The sequence below is a fragment of the Callithrix jacchus genome, chromosome 2 (assembly GCF_049354715.1).
Source record: "Callithrix jacchus isolate 240 chromosome 2, calJac240_pri, whole genome shotgun sequence".
Lineage (NCBI taxonomy): Eukaryota > Metazoa > Chordata > Mammalia > Primates > Cebidae > Callithrix > Callithrix jacchus.
In genome coordinates this window covers 7,603,255-7,626,893 of record NC_133503.1, presented here as the reverse complement: position 1 = coordinate 7,626,893, position 23,639 = coordinate 7,603,255, and the positions used below count along the sequence as shown (strand labels likewise).

Here is a 23,639-nt window from a genome sequence, read left to right as displayed (position 1 = left end):
AAGATATTCCGCACATTCCCAGCAGAGAGGGAAGCACAAATTAAGGGCAATGGTTTGGTGACTTTGGAGTTGGATTTAGGTGGAAAAAGAGTGAATCTTCCCAGAGATGGGATAGCAGTTTAAGTCGAAAATGCCACAGATGTAACAGAAATGAATCCCATCCACATAATCGTGTTTAACTGGATCCTCTAATTCAACAGGACTGGGCCAAAAAGAAACCCTGATTCTGCACAGTAGTTACGCCCAAGCACTACATGAAGGTCTACACCATGTCTTCAGATGTTCCCGCTGGGTTCAAAAAAGACTAAATGTGCAAAGCAGAATCAGGCAGATACAACAGCAAACAAGTACGTCTAGATGCTGGCCGGGCGCAGTGGCTCGTGCCTGTAATCCCAGCACTTTGGGAGGCTGAGGCGGGTAAATCACAAGGTTGAGAGATCAAGACAATCCTGGCCAACATGGTGAAATCCCATCTCTACTAAAAATACAAAAATTAGGGGCCGGGCGCGGTGGCTCACGCCTGTAATCCCAGCACTTTGGGAGGCTGAGGCAGGTGGATCATGAGGTCAAGAGATCGAGACCATCCTGGTCAACATGGTGAAACCCTGTCTCAACTAAAAATACAAAAAATTAGCTGGGCATGGTGGCACGTGCCTGTAATCCCAGCTACTCGGGAGGCTGAGGCAGGAGAATTGCCTGAACCCAGGAGGCGGAGGTTGCGGTGAGCCGAGATTGCACCATTGCACTCCAGCCTGGGTAACAAGAGTGAAACTTTGTCTCAAAAAACAAACAAACAAACAAACAAATACAAAAATTAGCTAGGTGTGGTGGCAGGCACCTGTAGTCCCAGCTACTCAGGAGGCTGAGGCAAGAGAATAGCTTGAACCCAGGAGGCGGAGGTTGCAGTGAGCCAAAATCACACTACTGCACTCCAGCCTGGAGATAGAGCTAAACTCCTGCTCAAGAACAAAAAAATCTATATATTGACCAGGCATGGTGGCTCATGCCTATAATCCTAGCACTTTGGGTGGTTGAGGAGGGAGGGTCAGTTGAGCCCAGGAAGTTATAACCAGCCTGGGCAACCCATAGTGAGACTCTGTCTTAGAAAACTATGCTTTTTTTAATTAGCCAGGGGTGGTGGTGTGTGCTCGTAGTCCCAGCTACTTGGGAGACTGAGGCAGAAGAATTGCTTGAGCCCAGGAGTTCGAAGCTACAGTGAGCCATGATGGTGCCACTGATTTCCAGCCTGGGCAATGAAGCAAGATCCTGTCTCAAAAAAAAAAAAAAAAAGTTAAACAGCTAGATGTCAAACTCAGATTTAATGGTCTCTTTCTGAAGGACAAGAATTGAAAGTATTTTATTTACATAGAAGCTCCTAATAAAGATCTCAATGGTCATTCATTCCCCAGGGGAGAAACAATCAACAAATTTATGCATGATCTTCTGCTTTCATATCTAAATTGATGCAGCAAGGCACTGAACCTTGGTGTGGACAATTATTGATTACGTGTAACTGGAATCGTATTTAAACTTCTCATCTCACTTTTATTCTAAGGAAGGCATTCTACTAACCCTCTCAAGTGCTGATGACTATAATCAAGCTATCATAATAATAATAATTACAATAATGATAATAACAATACACTTGTATCACACTTTAAACTTTATAAAATGCATTCCAAGATGTGTTCACATGTATTATCTCACACACAAAAGGATATTTTCCTACATTAATGGGGATTGGTCTTGAGAGTAAACTGCAGAAACAAAGCGAATGATCGTTTATGAACTAGCATTTCAGGGTCTTTGTGGCAGGTCCCGTCTGTGTTCCTTCCACATCTCTCTGGATTCTATTACTACTTCTGGGCACACCAGCATCTTTGCTGGCTGCCTGGCTGACCTGAGGCTGCCAGAACACTGTTAGACCCTATGTAAGAGGAGATGGAAGTGACTGAAAATTGACATCTTCCCAAAGGTTCACATTTTGTAACCAATGGTTGACAGGTGATTTGCCATCCTTTGGTGATGGTTTGCCAGCAACTTTGCCCCTTGGCTAAGATAATTAGAAAGTGTGTGTTTTGTGGCATTTTCTGAAGCTTCCTTGCAGGATTATGCTTCAGATGCCAACAACAGTAGCTAAGGTTTCTGGCTGTTTCTTTCCCTCTCTGTTTCTCCTCCCTGTTACACTTTTATTCATCTGCAACTCACAGATAAACTACACATCCTCACACTGCCTTTAGGAAGTGCTTCTGATAATAATGATCTTAAGACAGTGTATGTATCATCCCATCAAAAAAACACATGTACTTGGATTTTCACTGCTGTGCTATTCACAATAGCAAAGACATGGAATCAAACCAGGTGCCCAACCATGGTAGACTGAATACAGAAAATGTGGTACATCATGAAATACTGCACATGTCCTGTAGGACAGAATTTCATTCTTTTTTACAGCTGTGCAGTATTTCATGGTGTATATGCACCAGCCACAGGGATGCAGCTGAAGGTCATAATCCTAGGTAAATTAATGCAGGAACAGAAAAACAAATACTACATGTTCTCACTTTTAAGTGGGAGCTAAGCATTTGAGCACACATGGACATACACATGATAATAATAGATACTGTGGACTACTACAGGATGGGGAAATGAGTAAAAAACTGCCTATCAAGTGCTATGCTAACTGTCTGGGTGAAGGGATCTATATTCCAAACCTCAGCATCACACAATATTCCTGTATAACAAATCTGCATATTTTGCCTAAAATAAAAGTTGAGGCCAAGCACAGTGGCTCACGCCTGTAATACTGGCACTTTGAGAGACCAAGGTGAGTGGATCATTGAGGTCAGAAGTTCGAGACCAGCCTGGCCAACATAGTGAAACCCTGTCTCTACTAAACTACAAAAATACAAAGCCAGGTGGAGTGGTGGATATCTATAAACCCAGCTACTTGGGAGCCTGAGGCAGAAGAATCACGTGAACTCAGGAAGAAGAGGTTGCAGTGAGCCGAAATAGCACCATGGCACTCCAGCCTGGGTGACAGAGCCAGACTCCATCACAAAAAAAAAAAAAAGTTGAATTTATTTTGTAAAGTAACCATAAACAATCTGAATCAATGCACGGCATGTGGTATACAAACAAAAAATGCCATCTAAACTGAACAGCATTAATATCCACTGAGAAATCAATTTTATTTTTTTTGGCTTCTGTTATGAATTTTTTTTTTAATTTTACTTTAGGTGCATACTATATCTGGCATTTCTCCCCACCTTATCCTTCCCCACCCTCCCCATCCCCCGCTCTCTCTCCCCTACCCTGGCTTAAGAAGGTTTATCACCTGTCTGTAATAAGGTAGGTGCTGCTATTATCATGCATTTGTCATCACAGTTCAAGTACTGAGCCCTGAATTGACGGTATGCTGGACACTTTGAGTAAAAATTAAGTCACTGACCTTGCCCTTCCAGTGACCGGAAATTAACATCTTCCCAAATGTTCCAATTCTGTAACCAATGAGTGATGGATGTGGGGATATAAATGCCTCAGTTCCATTTGCCCCTTGGCTAAGATAACCCTGAAGTGTGTGTTTTACACATTTCCTAAGGCTTCCCTGCAGGATTATTTTTCAGTTGGCCCCAACAGAAGCTTTATGTTCTGGGCCAGCAGTGGCAGCTCACACCTGTCATCCCAGCACTTTGGGAGGCCAAGGCCAAAAGATCACTTGAGCCCAGGAGCTTGAGACTAGGCTGTGAAACATAGGGAGACTTTATCCCAGTCTTCAAAACAAATAAAATAAATTAGTGGGGAGTAGTGGCATCCTCCAATAGTCCCACCTACTCAGGAGGCTCAAACGGCAGGATCATCTGGGCCCAGGAGTTTGAGGCTGCAGTGGGCTATGATTGTGCCACTGCACTCCACCCTAGGTCTATAAAAACAAATAATAATTTAAAAATTTTAAAACACAGGCCGGGCGCAGTGGCTCACACCTGTAATCTCAGCACTTTGGGAGGCTGAGGCAGGTGGATCACCTGAGAGTAGGAGTTTGAGACCAGCCAGGTCGACATGATGAAACCCCGTCTCTACTAAAAACACAAAAATTAGCTGAGTGTGGTGGCGGGTGCCTGTAGTCCCAGATACTCAGGAGGCTGAGGCAGGAGAATCACTTGAACCCTGGAGGCGGAGGTTGCGTCAAGCCAAGATTATGCCTGAGCAACAAGAGTGAAAGTCCATCTTAAAAAACAAAAAAACAGAGTTTATGTTCTGGTGGTTAAAGAATACTAAAACATCTCTCTGATGACCAGTGACGATGAGCATTTTTTCATATGATTGTTGGCCTCATATATGTCTTCTTTCATAAAGTATCTGTTCATATCCTTTGCCCACTTTTGAATGGGCTTGTTTGTTTTTTTTCCTGTAAATCCGTTTGAGTTCTTTGTAAATTCTGGATATCAGCCCTTTGTCAGATGGGTAAACTGCAAAAATTTTTTCCCATTCTGTTGGTTGCCGATCCACTCTAGTGACTGTTTCTTTTGCCGTGCAGAAGCTGTGGAGTTTCATTAGGTCCCATTTGTCTATTTTGGCTTTTGTTGCCAATGCTTTTGGTGTTTTGTTCATGAAGTCCTTGCCTACTCCTATGTCCTGGATGGTTTTGCCTAGATTTCCTTCTAGGGTTTTTATCGTGCCAGGTCTTATGTTTAAGTCTTTAATCCATAAATCGTTCTACTATAAGGACACATGTACACGAATGTTCATTGTAGCACTGTTTACAATAGCAAAGACCTGGAATCAACCAAAATGCCCATTGATAATAGACTGGATTGGAAAAATGTGGCACATATACACCATGGAATATTATGCAGCAATCAGAAATGATGAGTTTGTGTCGTTTGTAGGGACATGGATGAATCTGGAGAACGTCATCCTCAGCAAACTGACACAAGAACAGAAAATGAAACACCGCATATTCTCACTCATAGGCGGGTGATGAAAAATGAGAACACATGGACACAGAAAGGGGAGTACTAAACACTGGGGTCTATTGGGGGGAAAAGGGGAGGGCTAGTGGGAGGGGGAGGTGGGGAGGGATAGCCTGGGGAGAAATGCCAAATGTGGGTGAAGGGGAGAAGGAAAGAAAAGCACACTGCCATGTGTGTTCCTACGCAACTGTCTTGCATGCTCTGCTCATGTACCCCAAAACCTAAAATCCAATAAAAAATTAAAAAAAAAAAAAAAAAAAAAAGAATACTGAAACAAAGCATCTCTTCACTGGGGAACAATGATTTCAAGCTGGTGTTGTAAAGAGAAAGGAAAGACTCACTACTTTCCAACGATTTTCTTAAGGTATGACCAGACTTGGAAACACAAGAAAACTGCTCAGCCAGGGAAATGACCGCCTCCCCCAGATTGCATTACAGCTAAAAAGAAAAGGTCAACTGTTTCGGGATTTAATGCTCCATCACACGAATGGGTATCAGTGAGACATCATCTTGCAATTGAAAACAAAAGGAAAAAGCAGGCATGCTGATCTTAGCAAAGCCTTAGAGGTCTCAGCTTTTGTCACAAACCTTGTTTGTCAAATCAGAAAAGTTGACGCCCTGCAACCAGTTCTTGTAAAATCTGTCTCTGAAGACAGAGTGGAAATAGATAGATCAAGTTACCAGCGTGTTCTGTCGGGAGATAAGAAACATTGTTCACAACAATGAACTAAAACACAAACAACAGAGTGCTCCCTCCAACCTCCACTCTCTGATTCACAGGATGGGTGTTGAGATGTTCACCTAAGTGTAAAATCGGCTGTCCCCACCTACTCTTTCCATTTTCAAACATGAGCAAGATAATCAAAGAACAAAAGAAAAAAGACAGCATCTTTTAATACCCTTCATAACAAACAGATACAACTTCTTTCTCTAAGAAGCTCTACAGGACAAATATATTAAAAGTTTCCAGAATTGTGATAAGTTGGTGGCAGACTCAACACTGATTATTAATAGGTTTTGTCTAAGATCAGTCAACCACATAGGATAAGAACAGAAATTTAAATAGCAGCCTGGAATTCTTAAGAGCTATCTGCTCATTTTCTAGACAGCCACATTCTGCAAACCTCCTTTTGTGCAGTGATTCCTTTTAGCCCTCAGAATGGTTTCTATTATAGCTAGGTAGTCAGACAGCAAGATCTCAGAGAACAAACAGCTGTGAGATCCTTCCAGGCAGCAAGGGGCAAGTGGTCCCCACAGAATTTCCTTTGGTTTGGCAGAATGATGCTCTTGTGCCCTATGGGTGACCCAGGACATGTGGAAAGAGAAGCAAGCCCTCAAAAGTTTTGAATACCAAAATCAAACAAAGACTTTACAAGACAAGAAAACTACAGGCCAGTATCTCTTATGAACATACATGCAAAAATCCTCAACAAAATATTAGCACACAGAGCTCAACAATGTATGAAAAGCATTATGCACCATGACTAGGTGGGGTTTCTCCCAGATATGGAAGGCTAGTTGAGCATTCAAAAATTAATTTGTGTGGCTGGGCATGGTGGCTCACGCCTGTAATTCCAGCACTTTGGGAGGCCGAGTGAGGACCTCAACTTACCATCTGAGGTCAGGAGTTTGAGACCAGCCTGGCCAACATGGAAAAACCCCAACTCTACTAAATACACAAAAATTAGCCAGGCACAGTGGCTCATGCCTGTAATCCTAGCTACTCAGGAGGCTGAGGCAGAATTGCTTGAACCTGGGAGGCAAAGGTTGCAGTCAGCTGAGATCATGCCACTATATTCTAGCCTGGGCAACAAACTGAGATTCCATTTCAAAAAACAAAAATAAAAAGAAATAAAAATTAATTTGTGTAATCCACTGAATCGACAGGCTGAGGAAGACCAATCATGTGACCGTATTACTAGATGCAGAAAAAGCATTTGACAGCATCTAACATCCATTCATGATAAAAGTCTTTGGTAAACTAGGAATAGAGGGGAACTTCCTCAAGTTGATAAAGGTCATGTACAAAAAACCTACAGTGAGCATCACACATAATAAAGAGAAACTTAAAACTTTCCCAGTAAGATCAAGAACAAGGCACCACTGATTTTAAACATCACACACTGGTATATTTGTTGGCAAATAAGAATAAAAATGCCTTTGTTCACGAATGGCACGGTTATCTATGCAGAAAATCTGAAATCATTTTTTTAAAAAAACCTCCTGGAACAAATAAATGAATATAGCAAAGCTGTAGGATACAAGGGTAATGTACGAAAGGTAATTACTTTCCTAAATACCAGCAGTAAACAAGGAGAATTTGAAAATTAAAAAATAACAATTTATGGCTGGGTGCAGTGGCTCACTCCTGTAACTCCAGAACTTTGGAAGGGTGAGGTGGAAGGATCACTTGAGCCCAGTAGTTCAGGACCAGCCTGGGAAACACAGCGAGACTCTGTTTTGATTAAAAAAAGAATTACTATTTACATTAGCACCATAAAATAAAATATTTAAGCATAAATCTAAGAAAATATGTATGAGATCTAGATGAGGAAAACTACAAAATTATATTGAAAGATATTAACAAAGAAGTGAATACATGAAGAAATATTTTATGTTCATAGATAGGAAGACGAAATATTGTTAAAACATCAGTTCTTCCCAACTTGGTTTGTAGACTCAACAACACAATCTCAATCAAAATCTCAGCAAATTATTTTGTGGCTATTGACAAAATGATTCTCAAGTTTATATGGACAGGCAAAAGACCCAGAAAAACTAAGTCAAAATAAAAGGAGAAGAACAGTCAGAGAACTGATGCTGGACAACTGGAAGACTTATTTGAAGACTTACAATGTGTTTATGTTTACTATAAAGTATGGTAATCAAGGTAGTACAGCACTGGCAAAGGAATAGACAGATCGATCAAACAGAATAGAGAGCCCAGAAATAGACTTCCATGAATATAGTCAGCCAATCTGGGACAAAAGAGCAAAGAGAGCATTTTCAACAAATAGTGCTGGAACAACTGGACATCAGCATGCATAAATAAATAAATAAATTTAGACAGAGTCCTTGCACCCTTCACACACACACACACACACACACACACACACACCACGCTACGCAAAGCGGATCATAGACCTAGATGTAAAGTGCAAGACTGTAAAACTCCTGGAAGATAACATAGGAGACTAGCTGGATGACCTTGGGTATAGTGGTAAGTTTTTAGATACAACATGAAAATCAAAATCCACGAAAGGAAGAACTGATAAGCGAACTCTATTAAAATTAAAATCTCCTCTGTGAAAGGCAATGTCAGGAGAATAAGAAGACAAGACACAGACTGGGAGAAAGTATCCGCAACAGACATATCTGATAAAAGGCTCTTCTCCAAAGTATATAAAATCTCCTAAAACTCAACAGTAAGACAATAAGCAACCCAATTAGAGAACTGGCAAAAGACTTCAACAGACATCTTACCAAAGAAGATACACAGATGGCAAGTAGGCTTAGAAAAAGATGTTTGACATTATGTATCATTGGGGAATTACAAATTAAGCAACTTTGAGATATCATTAGACACCAATTAGAATGACAAAAATCCAAAAACACTGACAGCGCCAAATGCTGGTAAAAATATGGAGGAACAGGAACTCTCATTCATTGCTGGTGGGTGTGCAAAACAGTACAGCTATTTTGGAAGCCTGTTTGGCAGTTTCTTACAAAATTAAACATATGCTTACTATATGATCCAGCAATTACACTTCCTGGTACACTCAGGCACCTGGTAATGCTGTTTTGGTGAAAGATGGTCATATACATCTTGGTCATATACAATTGTAATCTGATCTACATTTTTGATCATATACAATTGTTGTCCCATAAAATTATAATGAACCTGAAAAATTTCTATCACCTAGGGACACCTTGATGATCCTGACCCTGTTCTGGCCTAGGATAAATGTGTGTGTTTGTATCTTAGTTTCAAACAAAAATGCTGAAAAAAGTTTAAAAAAATTTAAATGAAAAAAAGCTTACATTAAGAATATAAAGAAAATATTTTTGTAAAGCTGTACAATGCGTTTGTGTTTTAAGCTAAGTGTTATTACAAAAGACTCAAAAAGTCTAAAAAATAAAAAGTTTTATAAGGTAAAAAGGTACAGTAAGCTAAGGTTAATTTATTATTAAATAAAGAAAAAATTAAAATAAATATGTGTCCTCTATGGTGTTTATAAAGTCAACAGTGGGACACAGTAATGTCCTAGACCTTCACATTTGCTTATTACTCACTCATCCAGAAAAACTTCCAGTCCTGCAAACTCCATTTATGGTATGTTCCCTATACAGACATACCATTGTTTATTTTTCATTTTATATATGTATATAGAGACAGAGTCTCACTCTGTCGCCCAGGCTGGAGTGCAGTGGCACAATCTCAGCTCACTGTAACCTCCACCTCCCAGGTTCAAGCAATTCTCCTGCCTCAGCCTTCCAAGTAGTTGGGACTACAGGTGCGTGCCACCACGTCCAGCTAACTTTTTGTATTTTTAGTAGAGACAGGGTTTCACCATGTTAGCCAGGATGGTCTCCATCTCCTGATCTCATTATCCTCACTCCTCTGCCTCCCAAAGTGCTGGGATTACAGGCATGAGCCACTGCCCCCAGTCAAAGGTTCTACTTTTTCCACATCTTTGCCAGCATTTGTTATTGCCTGTCTCTTGGATAAAAGTCATTTTAGCTGGGTATCAAACTCATAAGATTAGAGCACCCCAAGTCTCAGTCTTTTTAGTCTCCTTTCTCTACAGTTAGTCCAGGCCTCAGAGACTTAAATACCATCTATATGCCAACAACTTGCAAATGCAAAACCCTAACCCAAACCTCTCTCCAGAACTCCAAATCTTTCCACATATCCTGTCAGCTCTACCTCTTCATCACATTTAGAATCTGATTGTTTCTCACCACCTGGTCTGAATCATCATTATCTTAGCATTGTAGTTGGCCTTCCTGTTTCCAAACTCTGTAGAGCACCCTTGACATAAATAACTCCATCTCAGAGGATGACTCCATCTTACATTGCAAAGTGCCACATGTTTTGCCTAATCAGTAAAGACTGCATCTAACCAGATACAGATTTAATCAACCATGCTTTCCACTATCAGTCCTACAGAGGCCCCTGTGGCTATAAAGAGAGCAAGACTTCAACAGCTCAAAATGATCATCTTAACAGATGTGGTCTGGCTGTCACTTGTGATACTGCACACAGCATTTGCTAGTGAAGGCTCTGACCACATTGATGACTCTTCCCTATAAGAGCAGTGAACCACCCAGCCCAGGCCAAAATACTATTTTTGTTCAGGTCATTGTCCCTGCACTGAGTTGATAACCCATTTTCTGTCCCTTTTCTCTCAATGTTAAATGTTTCTTTGTTATACAATGTTGACTCTATAACATTTATATATTGATCAGGTATGCTATTAGGGGTGGTTTGCAATATTGACTGACTTCTGGGGTGGCTTAAGCCTATGTGCCCATGGCTTTGACTACCGAGTGGATGGGAATTACGAGGAAGAATTGCCTCCTTGGGAATTCCACATAGCCCATGGCTTTTATGGTTGAAATAGTATCAATAAAAGCATGACATGGTAGAAAGACACAAACGTACATAAACCTCATCATCTCTGACCTCATGCTGCTCAAGAGATACCTTTCCCCTACATTTTATTTTCCAAACAGAGATGAAATTCTCCTTTTAAAATCTATGTCACATCGTGTTTGTACTTTGACTCAAACTCTCAATAGCTCCCATTTCACCAGAAGTCAAAGTTCTTCCAATGTCTTCTTGAGGTACCAACACTGCCTCTCTGCTCTCTACCCATTTCACTCCCATCCAGGTAATATATCCAGGTATATAAAACCTGGATAAAGAGACAGCTTTGCAGAGCCATTTCAAAATGTGTCAGAGAAATACATTTGGGGGTAATATTTTAATCATAATATTTGAGAGTTAATTTCTATTTCTTCAGGACCTGCTATCTGTTATGTTGGCATCTTACTGCTAGAAGGAGTCTGTTTTGTCAGGGTTAAGGTCTCTGTTTTTTATTTTTTTGAGATGGAGTTTAGCTCTTGTTGCCCAGGTTGGACTGCAATGGTACAACCTCGGCTCACTACAACCTCCTCCTCCTCCTAGGTTAAAGCAATTCTCCTGCCTCAGTCTCCTGAGTAGCTGGGATTACAAGCACCTACCACCACACCTGGCTAATTTTTGTATTTTTAGTAGAGATGGGGTTTTGCCATGTTGGCCAGGCTGGTCTCGAACTCCTGACCTCAGGTGATCCACCTGCCCCAGCCTCCCGAAGTGCTGGGATTACAGGCATGAACCACCACGCTGGCCTAAGGTCTCTGTTCTAATGTGAATGCTGGCCAGCTGTGCCTGAATTCCAAAGAGAGGAGAGTATAATAAGGCATGTCCAACCCCCCTTTCCCACCATGGCCTAAACTAGTTTCTCAGGTTTACTTCAGAATGTCGGTGGTGAACAGGGAGGCTTCATTCAGTTGGGTGGGGGCTTAGAATTTTATTTTTGATTTACATTTTGTTAACTTTTATTTACTTATTTATTTAATTTTTTTTTTTTTTGAGACGGAGTTTCGCTCTTGTTACCCAGGCTGGAGTGCAATGGTGCGATCTCGGCTCACCGCAACCTCCGCCCCCTGGGTTCAGGCAATTCTCCTGCCTCAGCCTCCCGAGTAGCTGGGATTACAGGCACGTGCCACCATGCCCAGCTAATTTTTCGTATTTTTAGTAGAGACGGGGTTTCACCATGTTGACCAGGATGGTCTCGATCTCCTGCCCTGGTGATCCACCCACCTCGGCCTCCCAATATTTTTTTATTTAAGATCAGGGTCTCTTATCTGAGATCAGGGTCACCCAGGCTGAAGTGTGGTAGTACAACCTCAGCTCATTCCAACCTCCACCTTCCCAGTTCAAGCAATTCTTATTCCTCAGCCTCCTGAGTAACTGGAATTACAGGTGTGCACCATCATGTCCAGCTAGTTTTTGTAATTTTAGTAGAGATGCGGTCTTGCCATGATGGCCAGGCTGGTCTTGAACTGTTGGCCTCAGGTGATCCGCCTACCTTGGCCTGCCAAAATGCTGGGATTATAGGCATGAACCACTGAGGCCAGCCTAATTTGTTTTTAGATGATGATCTAGGACTTGACTTAGTGCAATCAGGCTTTGTATCTCACAGTCACAAGCACTAGACTGCTTGAGAACCCTCCAGTTGGTAACTTGCAATAAAGTCAGAGATGATATTCAAAGCGCATCTCTTGTTACTTGAAGTGTAGCCCACAGACCAGCCCCTTTGGGATCACCAGGAGTGTGCAGACATGCAGAATATTTTTCTCACCTCCGCTGGCCCCCTGCCATTACACTCTGCATTTTAGCAAGAGTCTAAGTGAGTAGCACAAACATCAAAGTTTGAGAACACTGAAAGATTTGCCACTCACATTTTTTTAGTGCAGTAACTTAACTTTGTTACTGTACTAGTAACAAATACCGAAAAGGAGTAAGGTGAGGAAAGATCCCAGGGAGGGGCTGGAAGTCAGAGTGGGAGTAGAATTTTGGGTGAATGAAGTCACAGCTTTCTATTGATCACTGCAGAAGTATTACAGTATTCCTTTTCTATTTTTTTCTTTTTTGCTCTGTCACCCAGGTTGAAAGGCAGTGGCGCCATCCTCGTTCACTGCAACCTCTGCCTCCTGAGTTCAATCAATTTTCCTACCTCAGCCGCCAAAGTAGCTGGGACTATAGGTGTGCACTACTGTACCCTGCTAATTTTTGTATTTTTTCTACTTTTTTGAGAGATGGCATTTCACCCTGTTGGCCAGGCTGGTCTTGAACTCCTGGCCTCAAGTGATCCTCCTGCCTCGGCCTTCCAAAGTGTGGGGATAATAGGCATGGGCCATCATGCCCTGCCACAGTATTCCAGTATTTCAGTAACAGTAGGAGTAGTAGGTATTCGCCAGCGGGAGATGAATCTCTGGGAATACTAACGTGCTATGAATCAGTTACAGTATGTAACTTGATCACCTTAACCTTCTAGCATCCAAGTGAACTTGCTGCCACCAGAGACCTAAGGACTCTATGTAAAAGCCATGAGCAACCTAATGTGGAATTCCTAACAAAGTGGCTTTGTAACCACCCAATGGGTTTACCTTGCCTGCTACCTAGACAAAGCTGATTTATCAAGACAGGGGAATTGTAATGGAGAAAGAGTAATTCATGCAGAGCCAGCTGTGCAAGAGACCAGAGTTTTACTGTTACTCAAATCAGTCTCTTTGAAACTCTGTGATCAGAGTTTTAAAGGATAATTTGGTGGGTAGGGGGCCAGCAAGATGGGAGTTCTGATTGGTTGGGTCAGAGATGAAATCGTAGGGAGCTGAAGATGTCCTCTTGCACTGAGTCAGTTCCTGGGTAGGGGCCACAACACCAGATAAGCCAGTTTATCAATCTGGGTGGTGCCAGCTGATCCACTGAGTACAGAAAGTGCAAAATATCTCAAGCACTGATCCTGTGTTTTATAACAGTGATGCTATCCCCAGGAGCAATTTGGGGAGCTTCAGACTCTCACAGCTGGAGGCTGCATGGCCACTAAACTGTAATTTCTAATCTTTGTGGATTTTCTTGAGATGGAGTCTTGCTCTGTCATCCAGGCTAAAGTGCAGTGGTGCGATCTGAACTTGCTGCAACCTCCACCTCCCGGGTGCAAGCAGTTCTCCTGCCGTAGCATATTGAGTAGCTAGGATTACAGCACACACCACCACACTAAGCTGATTTGGTACTTTTAGTAGAGATGAGGTTTCACCATGTAGGCCAGGCTGGTCTGGAACTCCTGACCTCAAGTGATCCACCCGACTTGGCCTCCCAAAGAGATGAGATTACAGCATGAGCCACCATGCCTGGCCTGTAATTTCTAATTCTGTCACTAATACTCTTACAAACACAGACTGGTCCCTAGGCAAGACAGGTTTCTTTTTTTCAGGAAAGGGCTATTATCAATTTTGTTTCAAAGTTAAACTATAAGTAAATTCCTTCCCAAGGTTTGTTAAGCTGACGCTTAGGTATGAAAAAGGACTAAAGGAAGATGGCCAATTAGGAGAAGCTCAGGATTACAGCTCCCAGGGAAAGCGCAGAGCATGAGTGGACACCGCATTTCCGGATGGATTTTTATTGCCCACAAACCAGGAGACTCCCAGGTGGAGGAACCCCATGGATCGCCAGTGTGGCTGTTTTGGCTGGAGTGGCTGTTTCAGCTGGAGGGGCTATTTAGGCCAGTGCCCTGGCGTGGCAGTTCTCAGTACAAAATACACAGCTCTGGGCACCATTTTAGCTGGCGATTGGAGCTCGGGGAAGACAGAGTCACCCATTCAACTGGTAGAAAAGAGAACTGAAACAGGGAGCCAGGCCAGAAGATTCCCAGGCAAAAAAGTGCCACAAACCTCAGTGCAGCTGTTTCAGCTGGCACACTGGGTCACCACATGGGAAATCACATAGATCCCGGTGACTTTTCAACAGGCAACTGGAAACCTGGGAGAGAGTTGACAGTTCAACTAAAAGAAAAAGGCTCTGAGGCAGGGAGCCAGGTGATCAGGCTTGGCTGGTCCCACCCCCACAGAAACACAGCAATTGGAAACGCTCAGGATTGAGACTTTCATGGCAAGCACAGCTGAACCTGGGATAGTCCAGCTCTGTGGGGGAGGGGACGTCCGCCATTACCGAGGCAGACCACCACTATGGAGGTAGTCCGCCACTGCTGAGGCAACCCGCCATTACAGAGAAAGTCCACTATTACTGAAGTGGGCCACCATTGCCAAGGCAGTTCTAACTACACCCGTATAAACAGGACTGCAGGGAAGTTCACATGGCAGCTGGGTGGAGCCCACAGCAGCTCAGCATAGCCTCTGCAGGCAGACAGTGACTAGGCTGCCCTGGCTGCCTCCTCGCTGGGCAGGGCAGCCCTGAAAAAAGGCAGCAGCACAACAGAAACTCATAAATAAAGACCTAACTCCCTGGAACAGAGCATCTGGGGGAAAAAAAGGGGGTTTTATGAGTTCAGCTGCAGCAGACTTAAACATACCTGCCCAGCAACTCTGAATGAAAAAAGGAGATCACAGCTCAGCACTTGAGCTACTATAAAGGACAGACTGTCTCCTCAAGCAGCTCCCTGACCCCAGTATATCCAAAGAGACACATCATAAAGGAGAGCTCAGACTGACATCAGGCGGGTATCCTTCAGGGACAAAGATAGCAGAAGAAACTGGCAGCAACCGTTACTGTTCTACAGCTGCTGAAGGTGATCCCCAGGCAAGCAGGGCCTGGAGTGGACCTCAGCAGTCCTACAGCAGAGAGGCCTGACTGGTAGAAGGAAAATTAAGAAACAGAAAGAAATAACTTCATCATCAACAAACTGGACGCCCACTCAGAAACCCAATCTGAAAGTGAACAACAACAAAGACAACAGATAGATAAATCCATAAAGATGGGAAGAAACCAGCTCAAAAATGAGGAAAACACCCAAAATCAGAACACCTCTCCTCCTACAAGGGATCACAACTCCTCACCAGCAAGGGAACAAGGCTGGATAGAGAATGAATGTGATGAAATGACAGAATCAGGCTTCAGAAGGTGGGTAATAAGAAAATTCTGTGAGCTAGAAGAACACGTTCTAACCCAATGCAAAGAAACTAAGAATCTTGAAAAAAGATTTGACAAAATGCTGATGAGAATAAACAACTTAGAGAGGAATATGAGTGAATTGATGGAGCTGAAAAACACAATACGAGAACTTTGCGAAGCATACACAAATTTCAACAGCTGAATTGACCAAGCAGAAGAAAGGATATCAGAGGTTGAAGATCAACTCAATGAAATAAAACGAGAAGGCAAGACTAGAGAAAACAGAGTGAAAAGGAATGAACAAAGTCTCCAAGAAATATGGGACTATGTGAAAAGACCTAATCGAACCTACATTCGATAGGTGTACCTGAATGTGACAAAGAGAATGAATCCAAGCTAGAAAATACTCTTCAGGATATTATCCAGCAAAACTTCCCCAGCCTAGCAAAGTAGGACAATATTCAAGTCCAGGAAATACAGAGAACACCACAAAGATATTCCTCAAGAAGAGCAACCCCAAGGCACATAATCATCAGATTCACCAGGGTTGAAATGAAGAAGAAAATGCTAAGGGCAGCCAGAGAGAAAGGACAGGTTACCCACAGAAGGAAGCCTATCAGACTCACAGGAGATCTCTTGGCAGAAACCCTACAAGCCAGAAGAGAGTGGGGGCCAATATTCAACATACTTAAAAAAAAGAACTTTCAACCCAGAATTTCATATCCAGCCAAACTAAGCTTCGAAAGTGAGGGAAAAATAAAATCCTTTACAAACAAGCAAGTACTCAGAGATTTTACAATCACCAGCACTGCTTTACAAGAGCTCCTGAAAGAGGCACTACACATAGAAAGAACAACCAGTACCAGCCACTCCAAAAACATACCAAATGGTAAAAAGCATTAACACAATGAAGAATCTGCATCAACTAACGGGCAAAAGAGCCAGCTAGCATCAAAATGGCAGGATCAAATTCATACATAATAACATTAACCCTAAATGTAAATGGGCTAAATGCACCAATCGAAAGACACAGACGGGCAAACTGGATAAAAAGCCAAAACCCATTGCACATGCAAGGATACACAAAGGCTCAAAATAAAGGGATGGAGGAAGATTTATGAAGCAAATGGAGAGCAAAAAAAAGCAGGAGTCGCGATTCTCATCTCAGATAAAACAGACTTTAAACCAACAAAGATCAAAAGAGACAAAGAAGGACATTACATAATGGTAAAAAGATCAAAGCAACAAGAATAGCTAATGATCCTAAATATATAGGCACTCAATACAGGAGCACCCAGATACATGAAGCAAGTTCTTCATGACTTAGAAAGAGACTTGGACTCCCACACAATAATAGTAGGAGACTTTAACACCCCATTTTCAATATTACACAGATCAATGAGACAGAAAATTAACAAGGATATCCAGGACTTGAACTCAGACCTGGACCGAGCAAACCTAAGAGACATTTACAGAACTCTCCACCCCAAATCCACAGAATATACATTCCTCTCAGCACCACAACACACCTACTCTAAAACTGACCACATAATTGGAAATAAATCACTCCTCAGCAAATGCAAAAGAATGGAAATCATAACAAACAGTCTCTCAAACCACAGTGCAATCAAGTTAGAACTCAGAATTCAGAAACAAACTCAGAACTGCACAGCTTCATGGAAACTGAGCAACTGGCCCTTGAATGTTGACGGGATAAACAATGAAATGAAGGCAGAAATTAAGATGTACTTCAAAACCAACGAGAATGAGGACACAACATACCAGAATCTCTTGGACACATTTAAAGCAGTGTCTAGAGGAAAATATATAGCAATAAACGCACACATGAGAAGCAAGGAAAGATCTAAAATTGACACCCTATCGTCAAAATTGAAAGAGCTAGAAGAGCAAGACCAAAAAAAACTCAAAACCTAGCAGAAGACAAGAAATAAATAAGATCAGAGCAGAACTAAAGGAGATAGACACACAAAAAAAACCTTGAAAAAAATCAGTAAATGCAGGAGCTGGTTTTTGAAAAGATCAACAAAATAGACCACTAGCCAGATTAATAAAAAAGAAAAGAGAGAAGAATCAAAGAGATGCAATAAAAAACGATAAAGGGAATATCACCACAGATTCAACAGAAATATAAACCATTATCAGAGATTATTACAAACAACTCTACACACATAAACTAGTAAACCTGGAAGAAATGGATAAATTCCTGGACACTTGCATCCTCCCAAGCCTAAACCACGAAGAAGCCAAAACCCTGAATAGACCAATAACAAAGTCTGAAGTTGAGGCAGCAATTAAGAGCCTACCACTCAAAAAAAACCCCAGGTCCAGATGGGTTCACAGCCAAATTCTACCAGACATACAAAGAGGAGCTGGTACCATTTCTTCTGAAACTATTCCAAACAATCCAAAAAGACAGAATCCTTCCAAAATCATTTTATGAGACCAACATCATCCTGATACCAAAACCCAGCAGAGACTCAACAAGAAAAGAAAACTTCAGGCCAATATCCATGATGAACATAGACGCAAAAATCTTCAATAAAATACTGGCAAACCGATTGCAACAGCATATCAAAAAGCTTATCCACCATGATCAAGTAGGCTTCATCCCAGGGATGCAAGGCTGGTTCAACATACACAAGTATGTAAACGTAATTCACCACATAAACAGAACCAAAGACAAAAACCACATGATTATCTCAATTGATGAAGAGAAGGCCTTTGACAAAATTCAACAGCCCTTTATGCTAACAGCACTCAATAAACTAGGTATTGACGGAACTAGGTATCTCAAAATAATGAAAGCTATTTACGACAAACCAACAGCCAATATCATACTGAATGGGCAAAAACTGAAAGCATTCCCTTTGAAATTTGGCACTAGATAAGGATGACCTCTCTTACCTCTCCTATTCAATATAGTATTGGAAGTTCTAGCCAGAGCAATCAGGCAAGAAAAAGAAATAAAGGGGATTCAATTAAGAAAGGAGGAAGTCAAATTGTATCTATTCGCAGACAACATGATTGTATATCTAGAAGACCCCACTGTCTCAGCCCAAAATCTCCTAAAACTGATAAGTAACTTCAGCAAAATCTCAGGATACAAAAATCAATGTGCAAAAATCACAAGCATTCCTATACACCAATAACAGACTTAAAAAGAGCCAAATCAAGAAGGAACTGCCATTCACAATTGCTACAAAGAGAATAAAATACCTGGGAATACAACTAACAAAGGATGTAAAGGACCTCTTCAAGGAGAACTACAAAGCACTGCTCAAGGAAATGAGAGAGGACACAAACAGAGGGAGAAACATTCCATGTTCATGGTTAGGAAGAATCAGTATTGTGAAAATGGCCATACTGCCCAAAGTAATTTACAGATTCAACACTATCCCCATCAAGCTACCAATGACCTTCAAAGAACTAGAAAAAACGACCTTAAACTTCATATGGAACCAAAAGAGAGCCTGCATAGCTGAGTCAATTCTAAGCAAAAAGAACAAAGCAGGAGGCATCACAGTACTGGACTTCAAAGTATACTACTAGGTTACAATAATCAAAACAGCATGGTACTGGTACCAAAACAGAGATATAGACCAATGGAACAAAACAGAGCCCTCGGAGGCAACACCACACATCTACAACCATCCAATCTTTGACAAACCTGTCAAAAACAAGCAATGGGGAAAGAAGTCCCTGTTTAATAAATAGTGTTGGGAAAACTGGCTAGCCACATGTAGTAAGCAGAAACTGGACCGCTTCCTGACACCTTACACTAAAATTAACTCCAGATGGATTGGAGACTTAAACATAAGACCGAACACCATGGGAACCCTAGAGGAAAACCTAGGCAGGACCATTCAGGACATGGGTGTAGGCAGGGACTTCATGACCGAAACACCAAAAGCATTGGCAGCAAAAGCCAAAATAGACAAATGGGACCTAATCAAACTCCACAGCTTCTGCACAGTGGGAGAAATGGTCATTGGAGTGAATCGGCAATCAACAGAATGGGAAGGAGTTTTTGCAGTTTACCCATCTGACAAAGGGCTGATGTCCAGAATCTACAAAGAACTAGAGTGGGTTTGCAAGAAAAGAACAAACAAGCCCATTCGAAGGCAGGCAAAGGACATGAACAGACACTTTGCAAAGGAAGACATACATGAGGCCAACAAGCATGTGAAGGAATGCTCATCATCACTGGTCATTGAAGAAATGCAAATGGAAAGTACATTGAGATACCACCTCACGCCAGTCAGAATGGTGATCATTGAAGAGTCTGGAGACAACGGATGCTGGAGAGGATGTAGAGAAATAGGAACACTTTTACACTGTTGGTGGGTGTGTAAATTAGTTCAACCATTGTGGAAGACAGTGTGGCGATTCCTCAAGGACCTAGACATAGAAATTCCATTTGACCCAGCAATCCCATTACTGGATATATATCCAAAAGATTGTGAATCATTCTACTCTAAGTATACATGCACACAAATGTTCATTGTGGCGCTATTTACAATAGCAAACACCTGGAACCAACCCAAATGCCCATCGAAGATAGACTGGACAGGGAAAACGTGGCACATGTACACCATGGAATACTATGCAGCCATAAAAACCGATGAATTTGTGTCCTTTGTAGGGACATGGATGAACCTGGAAGCCATTATTCTCAGTGAACTGACACAGGAACGGAAAATCAAACACCACATGTTCTCACTCATAGGTGGGTGGTGAACAATAAGAACACATGGACACAGGGAGGGGAGCATCACACACTGGGGTCTGTAGGGGAAATGGGAGGACAGTGGGGAGTGGGGAGTTGGGGAGAAATAACACAGGGAGAAATGCCAGTTATAGGTGATGGGGAAGAAGGCAGCACATCACACTACCACGTGTGTACCCATGCAACAATCTTGCATGTTCTTCACATGTACCGGAAAACCTAAAGTGCAATGAAAAAAAAAGAATGAAAAAGGACTAAAGGTTAGAAGGAAGATGGAGTCAGTTAAGTCTGATCGCTTTCACTGTCACAACTTCCTCAGTTATGATTTTTGCAAAGGTGGTTTCAGCCTAAGCAGAGGTGAATCTGACAACGGATCCCAAATGTCTACAAACACTGAACATAGTAAGTGACACAGAACACCTCCTCCTTGCCACAATTCTCCAAGAGCAGCCAATGGGTTTCATTGTATCTTGGACACCTATGGTATGGCCAGCAATGTGGTGTGCCCCAATAAGTATACCGCACAGACAAGGGGTCCATGGACCTGCTAGTATAGTTTGTATTACAAACACCTAAACAGTCAGAGGCACAGGTGAATATGCAGGAGTTAGAGGTGAAGGGGCTGAGATATCAGCAGGTGCTCCTGGTAGAGCAGCTCCAGGAGGCCCTGCATCTCTGCCTTTGCACATATCAGATGCAATTGCTGCTAATATGCCCTTTCAGTGGCATACAGGATAGCTGCAGGTGGCTGCTCTAACAATGAATGTATTTTCTACTAATTAGAGCGTCGTCATTATTTTGAAATACTTGATATGAAAACATTCTGTTAGATTTGAAACCCATTTGCATTATCACAAGAAATTTCAACATTACATTTGTCAGTGCAAAAATAGAGGAGCTGTTAGCTCCTTTAAATATGCTTCAGCTATTGCAAATTTGTGAATAGTTGTAAAGACGGTTTTAAATTTTTTATCACCTACCAGTAAGAATACATTTTCTTGCCAATGGTGGGTATCAAAAATTTGAAAAGATCATCATTAAAAGGTCATGATCAGGAATTGAATATAACCTTGACAAGCATAAAACCTGATACGAAAATTATTATGCTCATGGAGGGTAATGGTGGAGTAAGAGCCAAACAGACTAATCCGCCTACAGATAATCACTATAAACTGTGGCTGTAATACAAAACAAATAGCTACCTTAAGGCAATGGAGAGTGCATAATGTCTAGAATATAGTAACAAATTGCCCTGATATGTGAAGCATCAAGAAAATGGAACACATTCTTACAAAAAGAAAGCTCTGTAGTCAACTCTGATATAGTCCAGATGTTAGAGTGAGCAAAAATGGATTTAAAAACAGTTATTATAACTATTGGCCAGGTGTAGTGGCTCAGGCTTATAATCTCAGCACTTCGGGAAGCTGAGGTGGGTGGATCACTTGAGGAGTTTGAGGCCAGCCTGGCCTACATGGTGAGACCCTGTCTCTACTAAAAATATGAAAAAATTAGCCAGGTGTGGTGGTGTGTGCCTGTAATTCCAGCTAGATGGGAAATCAAGGCAGGAGAATTGCTTGAGGATCACTTGAGGAGTTTGAGACCAGCCTGGGCTATGTGGTGAGACTCTGTTTCTACTAAAAATACGAAAAAGTTAGCCAGGTGTGGTGGTGCGTGCCTGTAATCCAGCTACATGGGAGGCCAAGATAGGAGAATTACTTCAACCTGGTAGGCGGAGGTTGCCATGAGCCGGAATCATACCATTGCACTCCAGCCTGGGCAACAGAGCAAGACTCTCTCAAAAAAAAAAAAATGTTTTAAAAATCAAAAAGGAAAAAATTAAAACATGCTGATGGTAAAAAAAATATTAGGGAGAAAGTGAAAGCAGACAAAGAAATCAATAAGAATAATCAAATGGAGCACATTGCAACTAAAAATATTCAACAACTGAAATAAAAAAGGCACTTCGGTGGCCTTCACACAGTGACATGGGAAACAGTAAGTGAACTTAATATAAAGTAGCCAATGTGAAGAGGAAAGCAAAAAAGACTGAAAAAAATAAATAAACGGAGCTTAAGAAACTCATTGAGTAATATAATTTACTCTAATATATGTGTAATTGAAGTCCCAAAGAGAGAGCAGACAACAAATAGGGTAGAAAAATATTCTGGAAGAAATAAGGGTCAAATTATTTCAAATTTAATGAAAGAAATAAACTCACAGATTCAAAATGCGTTACCAAACACCAAGCAGAATAAAAATTGAAGCACATCATCATAGTCAAATAATTGAAAGTCAAATGATAAAAAGCAAACATTGAAAGCAGCAAGAAGAAAACCAACTCATTATGTGATTAACAGACTTCCTGCCAGAAACTAGAGGCCAAAGGAGAGTAGAACAATACTTTTTTAAGTGCTGTAAGAAAACAGATGTCAACACAAAATTATATGTCTAGCGAAAAATGTTTCTTAATAAAGGAGAAATAAATTCATAATCAGATAGAAAGAGACACTGTTGACAACAAACCTATCCAAACATGTACCACTAAAGGAAGCTCTCAGACTGAAGAGATATTATATCAGATAGAGACTTGGATCCTCATAAAGAAATAAGGAGCATTTTAAATGATTAGCATCTTGGTAAACATAAAGCTATTTTTACTTTTTTGCTTACAATTTCACTATAATACATATGAGTCTCTAAGGAAAAAATAACAAGTTGGTGTTTACATTTGTAATGCATGTAAATAGTATAAAGACAGTGGCCAAGATGGACCTATAACTAGAAAAGTTGTTAAGAGTTTACCTAAAATAGTACAATATTAACTGTAAGCAAAGTCTTAAAAGTTAGAGTTACACTGTAATTTTAAATCAATCACTAGAATAAAAATCAAGAAGTAAAGCTAAAATAGAAGAATAGTATGAAATTCCAAAAGGAGCCAGATAGACTCTCCCCTTCCTCCTTCCCTAGCAAGTTAAAAAGAAACCAACAAAAAGGACAGAAAATAAAGAACAGAGGAACAAGGGTAAAAGCAACAAAACTTGAAAACAAATAATAAAATGGTAGCCTCATATCAAATCATAGAAATAATTAAGTCAGCATTATCAACCATCTTGACTTAACCCATGTATGCCTCAGGTTGCAATTTTTGGAATTTTTGCAATCAGACCTTGGCGATGACCTTGAGCAACAGAATATAAATAACTCCCTCATGCTTAGCGTTCCAATAATGGAACACTAGGCA

At 41.3% G+C, this 23,639-nt stretch overlaps 1 protein-coding gene across 9 annotated transcripts in view; it reads right to left on the bottom strand.

Moving 5' to 3' along the window:
* The window catches only part of LOC108588901 (uncharacterized), a 903,226-nt gene that overhangs the window by 686,280 nt on the left and 193,307 nt on the right, over positions 1–23,639 (bottom strand). The gene's annotated exons all lie outside the window — the stretch shown is intronic.